Source organism: Gossypium hirsutum, chromosome A06 (assembly GCF_007990345.1).
Source record: "Gossypium hirsutum isolate 1008001.06 chromosome A06, Gossypium_hirsutum_v2.1, whole genome shotgun sequence".
NCBI classification, from domain to species: domain Eukaryota; kingdom Viridiplantae; phylum Streptophyta; class Magnoliopsida; order Malvales; family Malvaceae; genus Gossypium; species Gossypium hirsutum.
The window spans coordinates 95379493-95388563 of NC_053429.1; the positions used below are offsets into that span (position 1 = coordinate 95379493).

Below are 9071 nucleotides of genomic sequence, written 5' to 3' on the forward strand. Positions count from 1 at the left end.
TCGAAATAAACTTTGTTAGTATCTTTTCAAGGTTCGACTTCTTTTCCTGTTGGTAAGGTGGTTGTTTGAAGCCTGAAGGAGGTGGTGGTCTCTGATTCCCTTAGTATCCCCATGAGAAACTTGGGTGGTTCCTCCATCCTGCATTGTAAATATTACTACAAGGATTATTTTGAGGTCGATGATTATTACCCATATAATTTAATTGCTCGTTTTCCATGATGTGGCCATAAGGTGGTATTCTGAATTGCTCGTCCCTCCTCCACTTGCATTGCATTGAATTACTGGGTGAACCTGTGAAGAACCAAGAAAATCATAAATTTTTCTATTCAAAAGTTCTACCTGATTAGAGAGCATGGTGACTGAATCGGCGTTAAAACGCTGGCTGCTTTCGTTGGCTTTGTCCTCATGACTTGCCACTGATAATTATTCAGTGACATCTCTTCTATAAATTCATAAGCATCCTTAGGTGTCTTATTATTGATAGTCCCACTAGCGGCTGTGTTATCCATCTGTCTAGTTGAAGGATTCAGGCCATTGTGAAAAGTTTGAACCTATAGCCAGAGTGGTAGCCCATGGTGAGATCACCTTCTCAACAGATCCTTGTATCACTCCCATGCATCGTAGAGTGTTTCTAGATCTATCTGCACAAAAGAAGAGATATCATTCCTCAACTTAGCTGTTTTAGCCGGTGGAAAATATTTAAGTAAAAATTTTTCGGTCATTTGTTCCCAAGTAGTGATTGACCCTCGTGGTAATGAGTTCAACCATTGTTTAGCCTTATTCCTTAACAAAAATGCAAATAACCGAAGATGAATGACATCATCAGAGACGCGATTGATTTTAAATAATTTGTAAAGTTCAAGAAAATTCGCCAAGTGAGTGTTTGGATCCTCATCTTGCAAACCATCAAACTGAACAAATTGCTGTATCATTTGAATCATGTTAGGTTTCAATTCAAAATTATTTGCAGCAATAGTAGGCCTAATTATACTTGACTTAGTTCTTGTTAAATTCGGTTTAGCATAATCATACATAGTGCGTGGAGCATGATTCTGATTTACTCGATCAGTGGCAATCGCAGGAGGTAGCGGATTTTCCTGATTTTCAGCCATCTCCTCGGTTGTGGTTTGAATATCATCCTCTTGCTCTTCCTCTGTGTATCTTAAGCTTCGCTTATTTCTCTTTGGTTTCTACGATTTGTGCGATCGATCTCACTATCAAAAAGTAATGGTCCCAACGGGTTTCTTCTAGTCATACACTATAAAAAACCTGCCAGAAGCGAATAAAAGAGAAAATTAGAAAAGAAAATAAAAATTTAGATTGCAAATAAAGTAAAACGGCTAATGTAATAAAAAATCGAGTGTTCCTAATATCTTAGGTCCCCAGTAACGACACCAAAAACTTGATATGCTCGTCGCTATAAGTTTTAAAAATTTATAATTAATCGTTACTGAAACTAACTATTATCACAATGAAGGCAAGTGTACCTATCGAACATTAGTATAGCTTTAGCAAGACCGGATTGTCGAACCCAAAGGAACCAAGAGTACTAGTAATTACTTTCTTTTTATTATCTAGCCTAAATATTAAGGGATTTGTTTATCTAAACTAATTAACTAAACTAAGGGTGCACAGAGAGAAAATTGGGGAAAAGCTTTTGGGAAAACTCGATTGATTAAGACAATACCCAAGGAGAAATCCGCCTAGACTTCACTTGTTATTTGACTCTGAATTAGATGATTTATTCATTTGACTTGATCCGTAGAAATCCCTAAGTTATATTATTATCTCTCTCAAGACTAATAACGTCTAACCCTAGGTTGTTTAATTGAAATCTCTTTCTAATTAACACCCTAGTATTGTATTAACTAGATCTATAGACTCCCTTATTAGGTTTCACCCTAGTCCAAAAAAATCTTGTCACCCTATCTCTAGGCGTGAAATCAACTCCGCTTAATTACGACAAATTTACTCTTAGATAGGGACTTTTTCTCCTCTGAATAAGTTCATTAACTTGAATCAATATCTTGGAATATTAAAACAAAAATTAAGAACACATAATTAAGAACAAGTCAAATATTTATCATACAATTCAGATAATAATAACAAGATCCGTCTTAGGTTTCATTCCCCTTAGGTATTTAGGGGGTTTAGTTCATAATTATGAAAGAAAACATCTCAAAAGAATAAAGATAACAAAACATAAAGAAAACCCAAAACTCCCGAAGGAAATTGAGGGGAGATCTTTAGTCTTGATGATGAATCTGGCTTCTGAGATGGATCAATCGGCTTTCCTTGAGTAATTCCTTTCCTCTTACTCTGTGTGTCTCTTCTAATCCTCCTCTCATATGTTTAAATAGGCTTTAGAATGCCTAAAAGCCCTAAAGAGTGCCCTTTTCCGAATAGAATTAGACTTGGGCTCGACAGGGACACGCCCGTGTGCGATTTCTTCAATCTGTGTTTAAGGCTATTATATAGGCACGAGCGTGTGGTCTACCTGTGTAAGTCATGCTTCGATTCTTCCAAATGGACACGGCCATGTGGCTTACTCGTGTGAGGATGTCCAAGCCATGTTGATTTTTCATGTTGGTCCATTTTCTCCATTTTCGTCCCGTTGCTCACTCTTTTTACTCTCCTATGCCACCTAAGTATAAAACATGTAATTAAAGGATTAGGAGCATTGAATTCACCAAATCTAAGGATAATTCACCCAAAAATATGCTAAGCATGAGGTAAAATATGTATAAATTATGGTTTATCACAACTTTGTGGGTATATTTAGGGAAGTTCATGGAGCCGTAACTGCTCTCTATCGTCTTTGAATTTTTCATTGTTGTAGAGTTTGAGGCGATGTCCATTTACCTTGAAAGTGCCTTGTGATGGGTGACTTACCTCTACTGTGTCATATGAAAAGACATTTTGGACTATGAAAGGACTTGACCATCATGATTTAAGCTTCCCAGGGAAAAATTTGAGCCTCGAGTTATACAACAGGACAAGATCTCCAACTTCAAATTGCTTGCATTGTCTTAAACGAGCGTAGTGGCGGTGCTTTGTTGCTTCCTTGTATAGGCGTGAATTTTCATATGCATTGGTTCGCCACTCATCTAACTCGTTCAACTGCATCAACTTATTTTCACCTGCAAGTTTAGGATCAAGGTTTAGAAATTTTATAGCCCAGAATGCCTTGTGTTCTAACTCAAATGGTAGATGACAACTTTTTTCATACACAAGTCTGTAAGTTGATGTTCCCTATGGGGGTCTTAAAAGCAGTTCTATAAGCCCATAAAACATCATCTACTTTCATCGCCCAATTCTTCCTGTTTGATTCTACTGTCTTTTCTAGGATATGTTTAAGCTCTCTGTTTGCCATTTCGACTTGGCCACTAGTTTGAGGGTGGTAAAGGGTAGCTGTTTAGTGGTGAATTTTGCATTTCTTAAGGATCTTGTCGAATTGGGCGTTACAAAAATGAGTACCCCTATCACTGATGATTGCTCTAGGTGTTCCAAATCGAGACAAAAGTTTCTTAAGGAAACGTACTACTACTCTAGCATCATTAGTAGGAAAAGCTTGGGCTTCAGCCCATTTGGACATATAATCGACAGCTACCAAGATGTATTTATTCCCAAATGAACTAGGGAATGGACCCATGAAGTCGATACCCCAAACGTCAAATATTTCACATGAAAACATATATGTCTAAGGCATTTCATCATGTTTGGAGATATTACTATCCTTTGGCATTTGTCACAAGAAGTAACATACCTATTAGCATATTTGAATAGAGTGGGGCAATAAAAACCTGATTCGAGTATTTTATGTGCGGTTTTATTCCCACTATAACGTCCTCCAGTCGGTCCTGAGTGGCAATGTTCCAAGATCTTCAATGCTTCTATCCTTGTAACGCATCTCCTATTGACTTGGTCTGTGCATATATGGAAAAGGAAAGGGTCTTCCCAAAAGTAGTTTTTCACATCAGTAAAGAATCGCTTCTTTCGCTGATGTGTCAACCCTTGTGGAATAATGTTAGCGGCTAAAAAATTTGCAATGTCTGCAAACCAAGGTACTTCAGAATCAGATATAGAAAAAATTTCTCTTGAGGGAATTAATCATTTATTACAACTTCATCTAGCTCTTTGGTACTTGAATTCTCAAGCTTGGAAAGATGATCAACTGCGAGATTTTCAGTTCCTTTCTTATCCTTAATCTCCAAGTCAAATTCCTGCAATAACAAAATCTATCAAATGAGTCAGGGTTTTGCATCAGTCTTAGTTAAAAGGTAGCGAAGAGTAGAACCGTTAGTATAAACGACAACTCTAGACAATATTAGATATGGCCTAAATTTATCAAATGCAAAAACCACAGCTAGCAGCTCTTTCTCCATGGTGGTGTAGTTTTCTTGTGCGACTGTCAATGTTTTGCTAGCATAATAGATAGGTTGAAAATGCTTCTCTTCCCTATCCCAAAACTGCACCTACTGCAAAATCACTCGCATCGCACATTAGTTCGAAAGGTGAATTCCAATCAGGTGCAATTATAATTGGAGCTTTAGTCAATTTATCCTTTAAAGTATTAAATGCTTCTAAACATTCCTGATCGAAATTAAAAGGAACATATTTTTCTAGTAATTTAGTCAAAGGCTTAGCTATTTTAGAAATTTTTTTAATAAATATTCTATAAAACCCAGCATGTCCTAAAAAGCTTCTAATAGCCTTAACCGATTTAGGGGGAGGTAGTTTTTCAATGGCTTCAATTTTAGATTTATCAACCTCAATCCCTTTACTAGAAATTTTATGTCCTAACACAATACCTTCTTGAACCATAAAGTGACATTTTTTCCAGTTGAGCACAAGATTTGTTTCCTTGCATCTTATTAAGACTCATTTTAAATTTTTAAGGCAAAGATTGAAAGAGTTACCGAAAATTAAGAAATCATCTATAAATACCTCCATGATGTCTTCTACGAGTTTGTCAAAAATGGCCATCATGTAACGTTGAAAAGTAGTAGGAGCATTACATAATCCAAAAGGCATTCTACAATAAGCAAACGTACTATATGGACATGTAAATGTCATCTTTTCTTGATCTTCAGGAGCTATTGGGATTTGAAAATAGCCAGAGAGTCCGTCTAAGAAATAGTAATACATGTGCCCTGATAATCTTTCCAACATTTGGTCAATGAATGGAAGGGGGAAGTGATCTTTTCTCGTGGCATCATTCAACTTCCTATAGTCAATGCAAACTCTCCAACCTGTGACTGTCCTTCTGGGGATTAGTTCATTCTTCTCATTGGCTACAACAGTCATGCCTCCTTTCTTAGGAACAACCTGCACTGGACTTACCCAAGAACTATCAGAAATAGGATAAATAATTCTAGCATCTAGGAGTTTAATTACCTCAGCTTTAACAACTTTCTTCATGTTGGGGTTCAGTCATTTTTTGGCTTGCACACATGGCTTATATTCATCTTCCATTAAAATTTTGTGGGTCCAAAAAGAAGGGCTGCTCCCTTTAATGTTAGAAATTTTCCAAGCTATGGCCCTTTTATGCTCTCTTAATACTTGGAGTAATTCCTCTTTCTCCTTGGGTTGCAAGTTGGATGCGATAATTACCGGTAATGTAGAATTATTTCCAAGGAATGCATATTCCAAGTGATTCGGCAATTGTTTAAGTTCCAGTTTGGGAGGTTCTACAATAGAGGGTTTTTGCTTAAGCTTATCGTTTACCTTAATACCCTCATATTCTACTGGTCTTGGGGAGGTTTCATTGGAATTTAGTTCAGTTCCTATCTCAGAATCATCATCCACCCCCTCTCATTGAGCAAGACATAGTTCCATCGTGTCCTTATGTACGATTTCCTGAAAAGAATCTTGAGTAGCATGATCAATAGAGTCAATGAAATAACATGAGTTATCCTGTTCCCTAGAAAATCTCATGGCATCATAAATTTTAAAAATATCTCTTCGTCACCTACTCTAAGTACCAATTTACCATCACCCATATCAATAACAGCCCCAATAGTGGCTAAAAATGGACGACATAAGCTTAAAGGCACTTCAACATCCTCATCCATATCAAGCACCACGAAATCAATAGGGAATATAAATTTATCTACTTTTACAAGTACGTCCTCTATAATTCCCGTAAGATGTTTAACTGATCTGTCAGCTAATTGAATACTCACCCTAGTAGGTTTAGGGTCCCCAAGACCAAGTTGTTTAAACATTTTATATGGCATCAAATTAATGCTAGCGCCTAAATCAGCTAGTGCCTTATCAATATTCAAACTACCAATTAAGCAGGGAATAGTAAAACTTCTTAGATCTTTCAATTTGGTTGGTAGTTTATTTTGGAGTATGACTGAGCACTCCTCATTAAGTTCCACTGTAGATAGGTCTTCAAACTTCCTTTTGTTTGTTAGAAGCTCCTTTAAAAATTTTGCATATGTAGGCATCTGTGATATAGCTTCGACAAAAGGTAAGTTAATATGCAGTTGTTTAAAAGTTTAAGAAATTTACTGAATTGTGCATCCATGTGGTCTTTCTTCAACTTTGCTGGATATGGGATTGGTGGTTTATATTCCTTTGGCATTGGATTGTCATTGTTTTCGGGTTTTACCTCCTCTCCTTTGTTTCTGTCAACTTCTTGTAGTAGTTCTTTTCAGATTCAGCTAACACTTTCCCACTCCTTAGTGTAACTGCTTTTACATGCTCTTTTGGATTGGGTTCGATGTTACTAGGTAGACTTCCTCGTGGTCTTTCTGAAATCATCTTAGCCAATTGCCCAATTTGATTCTCGTGTCCTTGGATCGATGCTTGCTGATTTTTAAGTGCAGTTTCAGTGTTCTAAAAATGGGTTTCCGCTACTAAAATAAATTTTGACATCATCTCCTCAAGGTTCGGCTTTTCCTCTTACTGGTAAGGTTGTTATTGGAAGCCTAAAGGGGGTGGTGGTCTCTGATTCCCTTGGCCTCCCCATGAGAAATTTGGGTGGCTCCTCCATCCTGCATTGCAAATGTTACTATAAGAATTATTTTAAGGTCGAGGATTATTACCCATATAATTTAATTACTCGTTTTCCATGTTGTGGCCATAAGGTGGGTATTCTAAATTACTTGTTCCTCCTCCACTTGCATTGCATTGCATTACTGGGTGAACCTGTGAAGAACCAAGTAAACCATCAATTTTTCTATTCAAAATTTCTACCTGATTAGAGAGCATGGTGACCGAATCGATGTTAAAAGTGCCGACTGCTTTTGTTGGCTTTGTTCTTATAACTTGCCACTGATAATTATTCAGTGACATCTCTTCTATAAATTCATAAGCCTCCTCAGGTGTCTTATTATTGATAGTCCCACCAGCAGCTGCATCAATCATCTGTCTAGTCGAAGGATTCAGGCCATTGTGAGAAGTTTGAACCTGTAGCCAGAGTGGTAACCCATGGTGAGGGCACCTTCTCAAAAGATCCTTGTATCTCTCCCATGCATCATAGAGTGTTTCTAGGTCCATCTGCACAAAAGAAGAGATATCATTCCTCAACTTAGTTGTTTTAGCCGACGGAAAATATTTAAGTAAAAATTTTTTGGTCATTTATTCCCAAGTTGTGATTGACCCTCGTGGTAATGAGTTCAACCACTGTTTAGCTTTTTTCCTCAACAAAAAGGGAAACAACCAAAGGTGAATGGCATCATCAGAAACGCCATTGATCTTAAATGTGTCGCAAAACTTTAGAAAATTCACCAAATTAGTATTTGGATCCTCAATGAAAATGCAAATAACCGAAGATGAATGACATCATCAGAGACGCCATTGATTTTAAATAATTCGTAAAGTTTCAGAAAATTCGCTAAGTGAGTATTTGGATCCTCATCCTGCAAACCATCAAACTGAACAAACTGTTGTATCATTTGAATTGTGTTAGGTTTCAGTTCAAAATTATTTGTAGCAATAGCAGGTCTAATAATACTTGATTCGACTCTTGCCAAAGTAGGTTTAGCATAATCATACATAGTGCGTGGAGCAGGATTCTGATATACTGGACCAGCAGCAATCGCAGGAGGTAGCGGATTTTCTTGATTTTCAGCTATCTTCTAGGTTGTGGTGGAGATATTATCCTCTTACTCTTCCTCTGTGTCTCGTAGGCTTCGCCTTATTTCTCTTTAATTTTTTGCGAGCTGTGCAATCGATCTCACTGTCAAAAAGCAATAGTCTTGACGGGTTTCTTCTAGTCATAAACTATAAAAACTTGTAAGAAGAAAACAAAATAAAATTTAGTAACAAAAATCAAAATAAAATATAAAATAAATGGCTAAAGTAATAAAAATTAAGTGTTCCTAATATCTTGGTTCCCCGACAACGGCGCCAAAAACTTGATGTGAACAAATCGCTATAAGTTTTATAATTTATGAATGCCCGTTCTTGAAAACTTAACTATTATCACGACAAAGGCAAGCGCACCTTATCGGACAGTAGTATAGCTTATGGCAAGATCGGGATGTCGAACCCAAAGGAACTAAAAGTACTAGTATTAACTTTCCTTTTATTATCTAGCCTAAAAATAAAGGGGTTTGTTTTATCTAAACTAATTATTAAACTAAGAATGCACAAAAAGTAAATTAGGGAAATAAATTTTTGGGAAAACTAAATGATTTGGACAATACCCAAGGGAAAAGTCCACCTAGACTTCACTTGTTATTTACTCTGAATTAGACAATTTATTCATTTGACTTGATCTGTAGAAATCCCTAATTTATATTATTATCTCTCTCGAGACTAACAATGTCTAACCCTAGGTTGATTAATTGAAATCTCTTTCTAATTAAAATCCCTAGTGTTGCATTAACTCGATCTATGGATTCCTTTATTAGGTTTCACCTTAATCCGGCAAAATTATGTCACCCTATGTCTAGGCGTGCAATCAACTCCACTCAATTATGCTAGATCTACTCTTAGACAGGGACTTTTGCTCCTCTGAATAAGCACATCAATGCTTGAATCAATATCCTGGAATATTAAAACAAGAATTAAGAACACATAATTAAGAACAAATCAAATACTTATCATATAATTCA

The 9071-nt window shown here is 36.6% G+C and overlaps 2 non-coding genes across 2 annotated transcripts; both read left to right on the forward strand.

Annotated features, from left to right (window-relative positions):
- Positions 1–567: 567 nt before the first annotated feature.
- On the forward strand, positions 568–674 carry LOC121231763 (small nucleolar RNA R71). Its single transcript, XR_005929818.1, has one exon. It is a non-coding gene; the product is annotated as a small nucleolar RNA R71 (small nucleolar RNA).
- Positions 675–7435: 6761 nt separating this feature from the next.
- LOC121231341 (small nucleolar RNA R71) lies at positions 7436–7542 on the forward strand. The gene has a single exon (XR_005929401.1). It is a non-coding gene; the product is annotated as a small nucleolar RNA R71 (small nucleolar RNA).
- Positions 7543–9071: the final 1529 nt, after the last annotated feature.